The 17,710-nt window shown below is 34.5% G+C and overlaps 1 non-coding gene across 1 annotated transcript; it reads left to right on the top strand.

The window, feature by feature from the left end:
• Positions 1 to 293: 293 nt before the first annotated feature.
• On the top strand, positions 294 to 400 carry LOC131178071 (small nucleolar RNA R71). Its single transcript, XR_009147201.1, has one exon. It is a non-coding gene; the product is annotated as a small nucleolar RNA R71 (small nucleolar RNA).
• The last annotated feature ends 17,310 nt before the right edge of the window (positions 401 to 17,710 follow it).

Raw genomic sequence — 17,710 nt, forward strand, 5'->3', positions numbered from 1 at the left:
AAATTCCACATACCTTAACGGTTTGCATATTCCCTACAGCTAACTACCTCACCAAAGAAATTAAATCAGAAATCTATTTCTCAAGTTTAGATGTACTTACCTCATTAACCTTCATAGGTGTGTGATCCATTCTCATTCCAAACTGCTGAGAGTTTGCTACCATGTTAACAATCAGCCTCCTTGCTTCTTCTGGTGCCTTGTCAACCAAAGCTCCTCCACTAGCAACATCTATCATATGGCAGTCCATTGGTAGAAGTCCCTCATAAAAATACTGAATCAAGAGTTGCTCACTTATTTGATGATGGGGACAGCTTGCATACAATTTCTTAAATCATTTCCAATACTCATACAAACTCTCTCCATTGTACTGCCGAATGCCACAAATTTCTTTTCTTATGTTGGTAACATGGGAAGCAGGAAAATACTTCTCCAGAAATATCTGCTTCATCCTATTCCATGAGTTCACAGTTCTGGAACAACCAATCCTTAGCTGTGCCTTATAGGGAGAAAGGAAAAGCTTGAAGCTTGATTTGATCCTTTGAAACTCCTTTAGGTTTCATGCTGTAACACACAACATGAAATTCCTTCAAATGCTTATGTGGATCCTCATCTGCAAGACCATGAAACTTAGGCAACAAATGGATTAGTCCAGATTTCAACTCAAAAGCAACATTTAAAGCAGGGTATTGAATACGCAAAGGCTATTGGTTTAGATCAGGAGCAGCCAACTCTTTCAAAGTCCTAGCAGCCATGGTTTCGTTTTCGGAATTTGAATCCAAATCCGAATCTGAACTTAACTCCCTTGGAGATTGGACACCTTCAGATGTACTCAGAATCTACTTAGCCTGCTTGCCAATTTTCTCAACTGTTTAGCTATTTTTCTACTTCTGGATCAAAGATCAACTCACTATATTGAGAAGTTCTTGTCATATACAAAAAGAAATTAAAGTAAAAACAGAAAAATGCCTCAAAACCCTAGAAAACAATTGAATTTGGCCTCAAAAGGGTGGGGCCAAAAAATCCTATGGATTTATTGGTCTTATCAGAACATCATTTCCTTCAAAATAGGTATGGCCCGCCCTCCAAATTCAACTAAAAATCTATCAATGAATAGTAACACCATAATTTTTTTTTTTGAAAACCTAAAAACAGCAATAACTCACAAATAAATTAATAATAGAATATCCTAACACTATAAACACGAAATCCAATAAATTTTAGTCCCTGGCAACAGCTGTTAGTAGTATGCCCTAGAGCATATCATTTAGTATGTATCTTGTACATGTTTTATTAATAAAAGGCATTTTCATTTTTCCGTTTACATAATATATTTTTGTGTAATAGAAAAGGTCTATTGATATTTTATTAGAAATTCTATTCTTAAGTTGTTAAGAATATGAGTGACAGTATTTCTAGCACAAAGTATCATAAACAGGTTCACAATCGAGGATACTTCACAATAAGGACATGACTTATCCAGTAAGATTGTATTCATGTTTGTTCCCAAGTTATTTATATGAGATATAAATAAGATGGAATGTTGAGTCTCATGCCATATAACAAACATGATAGGCACTTATACATAATAAGTGACATTTATAATAAGCACATGGAGTTTACTCTTGTCAATGTATTATCATAAATCATATCAGTGCATACAATCTTTAGACCTGAGATAGCACAGTTATCTTGTATATAGGTAGTTTGAGTTTGATACTACTTTCATACTTGTATTGTCTAAGGGTATATGGGCATGTGTTGGCTCCTATTAGTTATATATGTAGGTAGGTGTTGATTAAGATGGAATCTGTTCCTCTAAGTAAATAGGGATAAAATCCTATGTTCATTTAATTGTTCTTGATATTTCAAGTTCCTAGCCAAGACAGATAGATTTAATCAGAAAAGAGTTTCTGATGAGAAAATCTTTTTAATCAAGAACTGGAATTAAAAGAGAATATAATATTCATAGCAAATGGGGTTTGACATAAACCATGACTCCAGCTCGAATTGGGATTTTGTAACAGAGAGATTGTAGTGCATGGTAACATATGATTATAGGTTCATTTAAGGTAAACCTTATTACTAATTGGGTGGCCATGGCATGCTATGCTAGGTGTTAACTATGGTCTATGAGGTGCATAAAATGATTTAGAGAAATCACTTATGGTAAGAAAGAGTTCTGATGATATTAAGAGTTGATATCATGTCTCATTGCCAATTAGTGAAGAGCCTAGTAAGTCACACACATACACAAGTAATCACCAAATTAAATATGATTTAATTAATTAATTAAAGAGTTTAATTGATTAATTAAATATCTTTGGTTTGCAATTAGATTGCAAAGTCCCTAGCATGGCTTGAAACCAAATCTAGGTTATTAGATGTATAGTATAAGTTAAATTTATATTCAAAGTGTTTAAATATGAATTTAATTAATGAGAAATTAATTAATAGAGATTAATTAATTTATTTATATTTGATATAAATTGATTAGAAGAAGAGAAATAATTATTTTGGGTTGAGAACTCAAAATTAAGACAAAGAGGTATTTTGGTCATTTCACATGGTGACATGTGGCACTATGAGATGGTGACACATGGCACTACACATAAGCTTGTCATATGTCTTCTAATCATGTAAGATGATCAAAGTCAATATTAAATATAGGTTTGATACTTGGCACAATGTGATTGGGTCAATTAAACCTAGAGCTAATCAAAATGTGACATGTGGCACGGGTTTTAAGTGGTGACCTAGCTATATAAGGAATACGATGAAAAGAAAAAAATACAAGCTGCTCATTCTCTTTGGTGCCGCTACCCTTGGCTGCCTCTCCCTTCTCTTCTTCTTCATCTCTCATCAATTCAAAGAGATTAGCAAACAATCTCTTGAATTAAAAATACTAGAAATCATTTCTAATGTCCTGTTTACATCTGTAATCTCTCAAAAGGCAAAACTTGATTTTCTAATTCATAGAAAAAGCTTTAGAAGCTGTTCAAGGGCTGCCATTGGTGATCTTGGTGTGGACAAACTAGAGGGACAACATTTGGTGTCCTAGACGCATACCAAAGGTGCCAAACACACTGCAGTGCATCAAAAAAGGTCAATGCACTTGTTCTTGATCTAATCAAGGGTTCTAATGAATTAATCTGTTAATTCTAAAATCTTAAATGGAAAATGTAGATCCATAAACATATTAAAAGAGTTTTAATATACTGTTTATCATTGAAATCAAATAGATAAAAATAAATCTTACATGATGCATGTGACCCTAGATGAAAAATTTTGAATTTTAATGATCTAAACTTATGTTTTTCATACTGTCGCTCCTTCAATTGGTTTCAAAGCCACTATATTTGCCATTTAGATTGTTGATTATATGATTTATTTATGTGATTTGATCATGAGATCAAAAGTTCATTGCTAGTTACAAAGCAAGGTGGCAGCATGTTTGATGAACACCATGGTGCGCATGGTTGATGCACCATAATGGTGCGTAAAGGTAAATGGATGGTGAATGTGCAATTGTTGTATGATCTAAGGTCCATTTTAAGTCTAATTAAATTGTTTAATTAGAAATATAATCACACAATTAAATTTATTTGAATGTGATTCAAATCTAAATTTTTAAATTTATTTGAATATGATTCAAATCTGAATTTTTAAGTTTGTTTGAATATGATTCAAATATGAATTTTAAATTTGTTTGAATGTGATTCAAATTTGGATTTTTAAGTTGAATATGAGATATTCAATTTATTTTAAGTATGCATGTTTTATTTAATTATTAAATAGTGATATGCATGATAGATGATCATGGACTATAAAAGACCAATGTGATTGGATTTATTTCTTTTATGTTTCTTTGGGTTGTAAATTAATTAATTTACTTTGGGCATGTATTATAAAGGTTATAATATTTTTTGGATTGTAATTTCATTTATTTAGTTCTTGTAAATTCGCCTTGGTATGCCAATGTAACACCCTCACTGTAGCAATTCCGCACAGTCTACTGTTCCGGTGACCAGTGTCGGTCCGGACAGCTAGAACGTCCGGAAAAATATTTAAACTAAGGTAAAGAATCATAATTAACTCAAATATTAATAAGAAAAATTTAGGAAAAATTTTAGAAATGAAATACAACCAAGTCAAATGAGCCGGTGCCCAAGTCAAATGAGCCAGTGCCCAAGCGATGGGTAACCAGAGGGAAGTTGCGGTTCTCGCAACGAGGAGCCCTAGACCCAGGGGAAAAATTATAAAATAATTTTTGGGACTCCAGAGAAGGGTCATTGAGGTTCCTATGGCATTAGAATGCCAAGAAAATATTTAGAAAAATTTTTCAATTGGTATAGACAATTTTGACCCGTTAAGCCAAACGGAGGGCATTTTGGTCATTTCGCCTTCAGAGGTGATTTTTGGCCGACTTGTCCAGTTAAGTAAATAATTAATATGACATAAAATATGAATAAACATTACTAGAAATTAAATTGAAATTGAGTAGTGAAGAAAAGAAAAGAAAAATCAAAGAAAAGCTCATTTATGACATCTTGATGATGTCATTTATAAATTATTACCAATCACAATTAAGCCATCATTTGACTAACTAATAAAGAGACTAAATGAAGACCAAATAACCAAAAATTACAGCAGCCATTCTTCTTCTTCTTCACCAAAACGTGACTTCTCCCCATCTCCCTCCATTGATGCACTCACCCAAGCTCCAAAACCTAGCCAATTACACCATAAAACCCCTATAAGCCTTCATAAAACTTGGTCCTCACACCTAGAGCAAGCTTTGGACAGAAAAAAGAAAGGAAGAAAGTGAAGTTTTGAAGTCTTAGAAGTGGCTCCATTCAAGGTTAGTGCACATATGTATTTAAAACACATTAATTCCATGTTAGAGATGTGTAATAGGTAAGAAATTGTGGAATAAATGAACCAAACCCATGTGTATGAATGCCATGAATTTCGGCAGCCATATTGAAGGAATAGAAATGAGGGTTTTGTTGGACTTAGAGTGGATTAGAAATGATGTTTAAGATACATATACACAAGGATAATAAATTGGTATGCTAACTAAGGCATCTTGTAGAAAACATAAGGTGAAGCTAGGGTTTTGGGGGAGTGAAAATTGATTTGGATAATGAAAATGTTAGAGCACATTTTAATGGTCAATTAGTGACCATTTTAGGTAAGTTGACCATATTATGGACTGAAAATTAGGATTGCAAAGTGAAGTTGTAGGCTGCCCTAGGACAGCAGCAGAGGGACTGAAAATTCAGTCCACTTGCACTGCCATAACTTGCGCTGTGTTGGTCCAATTGGTGTTTGGCCAATTGGACATGAAACTAGGCTTATAATGGCACATTTTTGCTGAAGAAACCATGCCTAAAAGACCAAAGCAAGAGGACCAAAAGTTGGCCCCAATCCGGATACCCTGCAAACAGCCCCTGCAGAATGACCAAATGAACAGTTCATTTGGCCATAACTCACTGTAGAATGGTCAAATTGACCTGAAATTTTTACAGTAACAAGATATGATATAGACAAACAACTTTCATGGAGAACATCACCCCAAATTATGCCATTAACCCATTCAAATTATTGGGCAAAGTTGAGTTATCAAACCTGCAACTCTGCAGATTTTCATTTGAGCAGTAATGTTTGGAGGACTATAACTCTCTCTAGAAAACTCAGATTTAGGCGATTCTTGAACCGATGGAAACCCAAGGTATGGTAGAACATTTCATAAGAAGAAAGTTAGACCAAATTATGAACTTTACTTGATCAAATTACTGACCAAAGTTGGACCAAAATCTGCCAAAACCCAAAAGTGCAGCATGAATAGTGCACGTGAACAGTAAACTTATTTTGGCCATAACTTGAGCTAAAAAACTCCAAATAGAGTGATTCAAAAAAGGAAATTCAACTAGACAAAATAAGGAACAACTTTCATGTTTACCATTTCCTCAAATTCCCACTGTAAAAATAACAAATGTAACAGTAAAGATGAAGCACCAAATCTAAAAATTTTGTTCAATTAGCATTAAGCTTAGAAATGGTATTGGCAACTAATACCAACAAGTTTTAAATACAAAATGTGGTATGTTTGGGGTGTTAAAACCAATACACCTATTTTCTATCCAAAAGTCAACATTTTTGTTGACCAATGAGGTGAATAGTGACACCAAAACCAAAAATTGGCAATTTTGCCAAAATGACCTAAGCTTTGAGAAAGTGACCAAAACTAACAAGTTTTGAATACAAAATGTGGTATGTTGGGAGTATTAAAACCAATGTACCTATTGTTTATGCAAAAGTCAATATTTTAGTTGACTAATGAAATGAATAGTGACATGAAAACTTGAAATTCAAAAATTGTGAAACTTAAAAATGCAAAATGCCCTAGTAGGCCTAATGTGATTGGTTTGGATAGTTTGGCATGCCAATAGGGTATTGTTTTAGCAGTACTGCGAAAGGAAAGGCTTTATGCCTGTATTCATGGCTTTATGCCCGTATCCATGGCTTTTATGCCCGTATTCATGGCTTTTATGCCGATTATGTGATATCATGGCTTTTTAGCCATACTGACTGCATACGTGGTTGACGTTCTGCGTCCCATGGTATGACGGCCCGAGGCCCCGCGGTGTCCAGTGCCAACGACCCGTTATCCAGTCCAGTCGTCCAGATAGGTTACTTGGGCATGAAAAAGTATAACTGTGATTGAACTGATTATTAAAGAAAATACAAAAATTAAGTATCAGGAATGATTACAAAAATACAAAGAAGCTCAAGATCATGAAGAAAATAATTAACTAAATGCATGAAGAAGTTAATATCATAAAACATGATTAGCCCTCGACTAAACAATAAGTTAGTAATTATTCATTTCTTATGAATACAATAGGAAGGAAATTATTATTTTATTTGCATATTATATTTTCTTGTATTATTGGTACCACTAAGCTTTATGCTTAGCGCGTCGCTTTTGCAACGCGTAGGTACTGAAGATTTGGACAGAGGGCCCAGTAGAGCACAGATTCGGTAAGGCAGTTCACAGTTCTGCATAGTGTCCGTGTTACCTCACCATCCACAGTGCATTGGTAGGACACTAGGTCCCATTTTGTATTTTGAGGTTTTTGTAAATTTTGTAATTAAACTCTTATTTTATCATGTGTATTTGAAACAAATGTAATATAATTTTGTATTAATGTAAGTACTTGTAAATTGTGATTATAAATCACATGTGAGAATTTATTTATGATTTGAGTCTAATGATGATGTGAAATGAATGAATGACAAATAGAGGAATTGTTAAGAAAATTGTGTTTGTGAAAGGAAAAATGAATACATAACTGTGACTTGTACATGATTATCACATGAGATGAATGATTGAGAAATGAATGGTGAAAAATGTTGAGATTTTGATATTGAAGTTTGAGAGTGATGAGATGATTGAATATGATCATAGGAAGTGTTTTTCACAGGTTCCGAAGAACTGTTTTCTCCATTTTTAGCCGGTACTCCATCGGATTTTCTATAAAATTTTCGGAACCTCAAATAAATTACAATTTCAATAAATGAATTATATTTCACAAGTTATTTTCAAAACTATGATAAAAATGAATTAAGATAAAATAGAGTGCTCCGGCACACTGAGTGGCATAACTTGCTCGGCTACACTGTAGTCGGGTAAGGGGTGTCACATTTAGTGGTATCAGAGCGCGGTTTAGGCGTTTCTGGACCTAGATAGACTGCATATCATGCATTGCATTCATAAGAGTCGAGGTGACACTATTGCAGATCTGTATTTCTTGTTTATTTTAGGTTAAGGTATGGAATAAGAGAGTGAAGAGACAATGAGATAGTGAATGGAGATGAGAAGGAGACTGTATTTAAGATGAAAAAGGATGAGTACATAACTGTTTGAGGTTAGGATTGAGACTAAGGAGAAAATGAAGCAGGATAACACGGAAAGGTAAAGAAATAAAGAGGTAGTAGCTCCTCGGCTATTTACACTGGGTAAATTTCGAGGACGAAATTTAAATGAGAGGGGAAGAATTATAACACCCTCACTGTAGCAATTCCGCACAGTCTACTGTTCCGGTGACTAGTGTCGGTCCGGACAGCTAGAACGTCCGGAAAAATATTTAAACTAAGGTAAAGAACCATAATTAACTCAAATATTAATAAGAAAAATTTAGGAAAAATTTTAGAAATGAAATACAACCAAGTCAAATGAGCCGGTGCCCAAGCAATGGGTAACCAGAGGGAAGTTGCGGTTCTCGCAACGAGGAGCCCTAGACCCGGGGGAAAAATTATAAAATAAATTTTGGGACTCCAGAGAAGGGTCATTGAGGTTCCTATGGCATTAGAATGCCAAGAAAATATTTAGAAAAATTTTTCAATTGGTACAAACAATTTTGACCCGTTAAGCCAAACGGAGGGCATTTTGGTCATTTCGCCTTCAGAGGTGATTTTTGGCCGACTTGTCCAGTTAAGTAAATAATTAATATGACATAAAATATGAATAAACATTACTAGAAATTAAATTAAAATTGAGTAGTGAAGAAAAGAAAAGAAAAATCAAAGAAAAGCTCATTTATGACATCTTGATGATGTCATTTATAAATTATGACCAATCACAATTAAGCCATCATTTGACTAACTAATAAAGAGACTAAATGAAGACCAAATAACCAAAAATTACAGCAGCCATTCTTCTTCTTCTTCACCAAAACGTGACTTCTCCCCATCTCCCTCCATTGATGCACTCACCCAAGCTCCAAAACCTAGCCAATTACACCATAAAACCCCTATAAGCCTTCATAAAACTTGGTCCTCACACCTAGAGCAAGCTTTGGACAGAAAAAAGAAAGGAAGAAAGTGAAGTTTTGAAGTCTTAGAAGTGGCTCCATTCAAGGTTAGTGCACATATGTATTTAAAACACATTAATTCCATGTTAGAGATGTGTAATAGGTAAGAAATTGTGGAATAAATGAACCAAACCCATGTGTATGAATGCCATGAATTTCGGTAGCCATATTGAAGTAATGGAAATGAGGGTTTTTTTGGACTTAGAGTGGATTAGAAATGATGTTTAAGATACATATACACAAGGATAATAAATTGGTATGCTAACTAAGGCATCTTGTAGAAAACATAAGGTGAAGCTAGGGTTTTGGGGGAGTGAAAATTGATTTGGCTTATGAAATTGTTAGAGAAAATTTTAATGGTCAATTAGTGACCATTTTAGGAAAGTTGACCATATTATGGACTGAAAAATAGGATTGCAAAGTGAAGTTGTAGGCTGCCCTAGGATAGCAGCAGAGGGACTGAAAATTTAGTCCACTTGCACTGTCATAACTTGGGCTGTGTTGGTCCAATTGGTGTTTGGCCAATTGGACATGAAACTAGGCTTATAATGGCACATTTTTTCTGAAGAAACCATGCCCAAAAGACCAAAGCAAGAGGACCAAAAGTTGGCCCCAATCCGGATACTCTGCAAACAGCCCCTGCAGAATGACCAAATGAACAGTAACTGTTCATTTGGCCATAACTCACTGTAGAATGGTCAAATTGACCTGAAATTTTTACAGTAACAAGATATGATATAGACAAACAACTTTCATGAAGAACATCACCCCAAATTATGCCATTAACCCATTCAAATTATTGGGCAAAGTTGAGTTATCAAACCTGCAACTCTGCAGATTTTCATTTGAGCAGTAATGTTTGGAGACTATAACTCTCTCTAGAAAACTCGGATTTAGGCGATTCTTGAACCGATGGAAACCTAAGGTATGGTAGAACATTTCATAAGAAGAAAGTTAGACCAAATTATGAACTTTACGTGATCAAATTACTGACCAAAGTTGGACCAAAATCTGCCAAAACCCAAAAGTGCAGCATGAACAGTGCACGTGAACAGTAAACTTATTTTGGCCATAACTTGAGCTACAAAACTCCAAATGGAGTGATTCAAAAAAGGAAATTCAACTAGACAAAATAAGGAAAAACTTTCATGTTTACCATTTCCTCAAATTCCCACTGTAAAAATAACAAATGTAACAGTAAAGATGAAGCACCAAATCTAAAAATTTTGTTCAATTAGCATTAAGCTTAGAAATGGTATTGGCAACCAATACCAACAAGTTTTAAATACAAAATGTGGTATGTTTGGGGTGTTAAAACCAATACACCTATTTTCTATCCAAAAGTCAACATTTTTGTTGACCAATGAGGTGAATAGTGACACCAAAACCAAAAATTGGCAATTTTGCCAAAATGACCTAAGCTTTGAGAAAGTGACCAAAACTAACAAGTTTTGAATACAAAATGTGGTATGTTGGTAGTATTAAAACCAATGTACCTATTGTTTATGCAAAAGTCAACATTTTAGTTGACTAATGAAATGAATAGTGACATGAAAACTTGAAATTCAAAAATTGTGAAACTTAAAAATGCAAAATGCCCTAGTAGGCCTAATGTGATTGGTTTGGATAGTTTGGCATGCCAATAGGGTATTGTTTTAGCAGTACTGCGAAAGGAAAGGCTTTATGCCTGTATTCATGGCTTTATGCCCGTATCCATGGCTTTTATGCCCGTATTCATGGCTTTTATGCCGATTATGTGATATCATGGCTTTTTAGCCATACTGACTGCATACGTGGTTGACGTTCTGCGTCCCATGGTATGACGGCCCGAGGCACCGGTGTCCAAAGGCCAACGTTATCGATCCGATCGTCCAAAGATAGGTTACTTGGGCATGAAAAAGTATAACTGTGATTGAACTGATTATTAAAGAAAATATGAAAATTAAGTATCAGGAATGATTACAAAAATACAAAGAAGCTCAAAGTCATGAAGAAAATAATTAACGAAATGCATGAAGAAGTTAATATCATAAAACATGATTAGCCCTCGACTAAACAATAAGTTAGTAATTATTCATTTCTTATGAACACAATAGGAAGGAAATTATTATTTTATTTGCATATTATATTTTCTTGTATTATTGGTACCACTAAGCTTTATGCTTAGCGCGTCGCTTTTGCAACGCGTAGGTACTGAAGATTTGGACAGAGGGCCCAGTAGAGCACAGATTCGGTAAGGCAGTTCACAGTTCTGCATAGTGTCCGTGTCACCTCACCATCCACAGTGCATTGGTAGGACACTAGGTCCCATTTTGTATTTTGAGGTTTTTGTAAATTTTGTAATTAAACTCTTATTTTATCATGTGTATTTGAAACAAATGTAATATAATTTTGTATTAATGTAAGTACTTGTAAATTGTGATTATAAATCACATGTGAGAATTTATTTATGATTTAAGTCTAATGATGATGTGAAATGAATGAATGACAAATAGAGGAATTGTTAAGAAAATTGTGTTTGTGAAAGGAAAAGTGAATACATAACTGTGACTTGTACATGATTATCACATGAGATGAATGATTGAGAAATGAATGGTGAAAAATGTTGAGATTTTGATATTGAAGTTTGAGAGTGATGAGATGATTGAATATGATCATAGGAAGTGTTTTTCACAGGTTCCGAAGAACTGTTTTCTCCATTTTTAGCCGGTACTCCGTCTGATTTTCTATAAAATTTTCGGAACCTCAAATAAATTACAATTTCAATAAATGAATTATATTTCACAAGTTATTTTCAAAACTATGATAAAAATGAATTAAGATAAAATAGAGTGCTCCGGCACACTGAGTGGCATAACTTGCTCGGCTACACTGTAGTCGGGTAAGGGGTGTCACAGCCAAGGATTACTATGTAATTGTATTGCAAGAAGATCAAGGAGGTCAAAAGCATTGGTGGGACCAGTGGGAGGAATTCAAGATCAAGTGTTGATTATGTGCTCCTTCAGCAACTCTTGTAAAATGAATGAATGAAATGCACCTAGGAATGCCCTGATTTAATTCTTGGTGGCTCAGAATTGAATCCCTTAGAAAGTCCATGACCATACCATATTTACTGTTTATCCATGAATGCATGAGATGTATGGGAATGTATGCAAGTATATGATATATGCATGCTAAATGGATAATGTGCAAAGTGAGACCACAATAGTAATTAAGACAACCACAAAATCTTCCAAATAAATGATTAAGTTGGATATGCTATAATTAAAGTAATTATAACATGGGCCCTCCATTGGGGCAATTATTGTAAGAAATTTTAAATAATTGCATATGATGCAATTAATTTAAGAGATTTTCTTAAGAATAATTGTTAAGCATGAGATGTTGTAAATATGTAAATGGCTTGGTGGCCAATAATGGATGTGCCTTAGGACATTAAAATTATTTGCATGTTTACTAGCTCAATAGGATCAACTTAACTAATGCAAGATAAGTCAATAATGGATGTGCCTGAGATTTTGAGCATTAGGGGTTAGGTAAAGAATTGAACCTCACATGAGATGTGATGGGCAAGGAGTTGCTCACTTATAGTTTATTGTGATTCCAATAATGGATGTGCCTGAGGATGATCAATAGGATTACAAGAATTCAATCACCCACTAGAAATCCATCCAACTAAGATATCCATTTTCTACTTTGAAAGTGTAGGATTCACTAAGTTAGTGGGAGGACCAATTTGATTAAAAGACCATAATCATTTTGGTTAATTACATGATACATTTACTAATTAATCTGGTTATTTTCTGCAGTTAATTTTCTGATAATAATGAGCACAGAACAACCACCACCATCCAATATCCTTGCAAGTATACTTGATCGCAATAGGTTAACAGGACCTAATCTGTCTGATTGGCTAAGAAATTTGAAACTTGTCCTGAACCTTGAACATATAGGATATGTTCTAGACTCAAATGTTCCTGGTCCCTTACCTCCAGAGGCTACTCAAGAGGAACATGAAACTTTGGACAAGTGGAAGGAGCATGATATGAGAGCTAAGTGTTATATGCTTGCTTCCATGAGTAATGAGTTATAGAAGCAGCATGAGAACATGCAAAGTGCTAGTGAGATCCTCTTTCACCTACAAGAGTTTTATGGTGAGCACAGTAGGAATGCTAGGTATGAGATATCTACACAGCTATTTCGCATGAGGATGTTTGAGGGACAGAATGTTGGGGATCATGTCCACAAGATGATTCGACTGATTGAGCAGCTAGAACATCTTGATTTTAACATGGATTTCCAACTGCAGACAGATTTGATCCTTCAGTCCCTTCCTAAGTTATTTGGGAATTTTGTGACAAATTTCCATATGACTAAGCAGGAATGCATCTTGGCTAGTTTACTCAACATGCTGGTTATTGCCTAAAAGAATATGCTAGGCAATAAAGGAAAAGAGGTAGCTTTGATTGCGTCTTCTTCTACTGGAAAGTCCAATAAGAATAAGGGCAATAAGAAAAAGAAACCTCAGATTCCTGGTCCTTCCAAGAAAATAGCTAAATAGAAAGGGAAGACTAAAGTTAATGGAGGTAAAGGAAAGTGTTTCCACTACCAGAAGGATGGGCACTGGAAAAGGAACTGCCCAGAGTATCTTGCTTCTCTAAAGAACAAGAAGGATACACCTTTGGAAGGTATGTCCATATCTTGTTATTTAGATTCTGATGATACTCATAGTTCATCTATAGCTTGGGTTTTAGATACTGGTGCCAGTTCTCACATATATTATGATATGTAGGAACTAGTAAATAGTAGCAGCTTGCGTTCTCGAGATGTTAGACTCCGGATTGGCAATGGCTCAACTGTTGAAGCCTTAGCCATAGGATCTAAATTTTTTTATATGTCTGGACATGTTTTGTGTTTGGATAATATTTTATATGTACCTGATGCTTTTAAGAACATCATTTTAATATCTAGTTTGACTAGAAATGGCTATGAATTTCAGTTTACAGATGATGTTTGCAATATTTATTTTGAAAATAAATATGTTGGTTTGGGTTATATGAATGATAGTCTTTATTATTTGGATAATAATGACAAACACAAAATAAATGCAAGTGATCTAAATGAATGTGTAACACCCTCCCGGTAGCGATTCCGTACATTCTACTGATCCGGTGACCGGTGTCGGTCCGGACAGCTAGAACGTTCGGAAAAATATTTAAACTTAAGTGAGGAACCATAATTAACTCAAATATTAATAAGAAAAATTTAGTAAAAAATTTTAGAAATAAAATACAACCAAGTTAAACGAGCCGGTGCCCAAGCGATGGGTAACTAGAGGGAAGTTTCGGTTCTCGCAACGAGGAGCCCTAGACCCGGGGAAAAATTCATAAAATAATTATTGGAACTCCAGAGAAGGGTCATTGAGGTTCCTATGGCATTAGAATGCCAAGAAAATATTTAGAAAATTTTTTCAATCGGTACAGACAATTTTGACCCGTTAAGCCAAACGGAGGGCATTTTGGTCATTTCGCCTTCAGAGGTGATTTTTGGCCGACTTGTCCAGTAGAGTAAATAATTATTATGACATAAAATATGAAGAAACATTACCAAAAATTAAAGTGAAAATGAGTAGAGAAGAGAAGAAAAAAAATGGATGAAAATACCAATTATTACATCATATGATGTCATTAAACACTTACCCACCAATCACATTTAGTCAACACTTAAATTAACTAATAAAATATGTATAAGAATACAACAAAAGCTCCTAAAATTCCAGCAGCCCTCACCTTCACAAAGCTCACCCGTAGCTCTCAAATTCCATAGCCAAACCTCCATTGATTTTCAACCAAAGCTTCATTTCTCTCCTCTTTTCACCATAATTCCTCCTACCCCTTTCACTAAAATTTATTCTTGCACCTTGCATAACCTTTTGGCAGCCTAGAAAGTGAAGGAAAGTGAAGTTTTAGCTTGGGAAAAATCTGCCACTTAAAGGTTAGTGCATATATACACCTAAAGCTCTTTATTTCTATGTTAAGGGACTTGAAATAAGTAAGGAATTGTAACTAAAATGAATAAAAATTATGTGTATGAATGCCATGAATTTTGGCAGCCCTATTGAAGGAATAGAAATGAGTGTTTTGTTGGACTTAGAGTGGATTAGAAATGATGTTTAAGGTACATATACACAAGTATAATGAATTGGTATGCTAACTAAGGTAATTGGTGTAACCCTTGAATTTGAGCTAGGGTTTTAAGAGTGAAAATTTGACTTGGCTTAGGAAATTGTTAGAGAACATTTTAAAGGTCAATTAGTGACCATTTTAGGTAAGTTGACCACAATTTGGACTGAAATATAGCGTGGCCAAGTGAATGTGTAGGCTGCTTAAGGATAGCAGTGAAAGGTGAAATTTCAGTCCACTTACACAGCCATAACTTTGGCTGTGTAGGTCCAATTGGTGTTTGGCCAATTGGACATGAAACTAGGCTTATAATGGCACATTTTTTCTGAAGAAACCATGCCCAAAAGACCAAAGAAAGAGGACCAAAAGTTGGCCCCAATCCGGATACCCTACAACAGCACCTGCAGAAATGACCAAATGAACAGTAACTGTTCATTTGGCCATAACTCACTGTAGATATGGTCAATTGACCTGAAAGTTTTACAGCAACAAGCTAAGACATAGACAAACAACTGTTATGAAGAAACTTACCCCAAATTATGACCAGAACCTAACCCAAATGGCAGTGGCAGTCACTGTTCATGTTACTGTAGATATGGTCAATTCTGCAGTTTGGCAATCCGGCCAGCTGTGGTTTTTGGACCATATCTGGAGTTACAAAACTCCAAATGGAGTGATTCAAAAAAGGAAATTCAACTAGACAAAATAAGGAACAACTTTCATGTTTACCATTTCCTCAAATTCCCACTGAACAGGGCTTAATGGAACAGTAAAGTTGGGTCACAAAAACTGAAAATTCTGCCCTCTAGGTTTTAAGTTTGGAAATGGTATTTGTGACTTATTCCAACAAGTTTAAAATGCAAAATGTGGTATCTTTGAGAACTTAGGTTCAATAAATTTATTGTGTATGAAAAAGTCAACATTTTGGTTGACTAGTAAGGTGAATAGTAAACAAAATGACAAATATTACATAAGTAATACAACTTGAAATATAAATTGTAATTAACACAAATGGATTGTTTAGAGTATAAATGAGATAAAGTTATCATTAGGATTTATGTCTTTGTTTCAAATAGGATTATAATACCTTGTACAAAAATTGGTACATGAGAGGTAATAATGTGAATACTTATTCATATAAATATTGTAACGATTAGATGAATCACATGGATGTGTAAATGGGTTAATTGCTCTCATCATGAGAGAAATGGAAATATTTCGATGTACAAATGGTACATGAAAATCGATTGATGTAAATTGCAATTAACGTGAATGGTATGATGAATGCATAAATTATATAAAAATGAGATTTGAAGATTTATGCTTCTACTATAAATAAAATTAAAATACTATGAACGATAATTGGAACATAAAATGAAATAATAAAACTTATGAACATTTAATGATATTATGTGCCCTTGTATTGCCTAGACATATGTGTCGGATTGGATAGTTTGGCATGCCAATAGGGTATTGTTTTAGCAGTACTGCGAAAGGCTTTATTCCTGTATTCATGGCTTTATGCCCGTATTCATGGCTTTTATGCCCGTATTCATGGCTTTTATGCCTGATTATGTGATATCATGGCTTTTAGCCATCGATCGCATACGTGGTTGACGTTCTGCGTCCCATGGTATGACGGCCCGAGACACCGCGGTGTCCAGTGCCAACGACCCGTTATCCAATCTAGTCGTTCAGTATAGGTTACTTGGGCATGGAAAAGTATAACTGTAATTGAACTGATTGTTAAAGAAAATACAAAAATTAAATATCAGGAATGATTATGATAGAATACAAAGAAACTCAAGATCATGAAGAAAATAATTAACAAAATGCATGAAGAAGTTAATATCATAAAACGTAATTAGCCCTCGACTAAACATTAAGTTGGTAATTATTCAGTTCTTATGAACACAATGGCTAAGAAATTATGATTTTTATTTGCATATTATATTTTCTTGTATTATTGGCACCACTAAGCTTTATGCTTAGCGCGTCGCTTTTGCAATGCGTAGGTACTGAAGATTTGGACAGAGGGCCCAGTAGACCATAGATTGGGTAAGGTCGTTCACAGTTCTGCATAGTGTCTGTGCCACCTCACCATCTGCAGTGCATTGGTAGGACATTAGGTGTCATTTTGGTATTTTGTAATTGATTTTATTTTCTCATGTGTAAATGAACTTATGAAATGTAATTTAATGTTCATGTAAATAATGAGAATTGTGTTTATAAATGGAAAAGTGAATGTTTATCTGTAATTTATATATGATTATCACATGTGATGAATGATTGAGAAATGAATGGTTGAAAAATGTTGAGATTTTGATAAATGGAATTGAGATGATTGAATATGAATATAGGAGGTGTTTTTCACAGGTTCCGAAGAACGGTTTTCTCCATTTTTAGCCGGTATTCTGCCGGATTTTCTTTAAAATTTTCGGAACCTCAAATAAATAATAATTTCGATAAATGGCTTAAAATGAATTATATTTCACAAGTTATATTCAAAATTATGATAAAAATTAATTAAGATAAAATAGAGTGCTCCGGCACACTGAGTGGCATTGCTTGCTCGGCTACACTGTAGTCGGGTAAGGGGTGTCACAGAATGCAATGCCATAGTGAAAATCAACTCAAGTTCAAAATATATTT

Source organism: Hevea brasiliensis, chromosome 2 (assembly GCF_030052815.1).
Source record: "Hevea brasiliensis isolate MT/VB/25A 57/8 chromosome 2, ASM3005281v1, whole genome shotgun sequence".
NCBI lineage: Eukaryota > Viridiplantae > Streptophyta > Magnoliopsida > Malpighiales > Euphorbiaceae > Hevea > Hevea brasiliensis.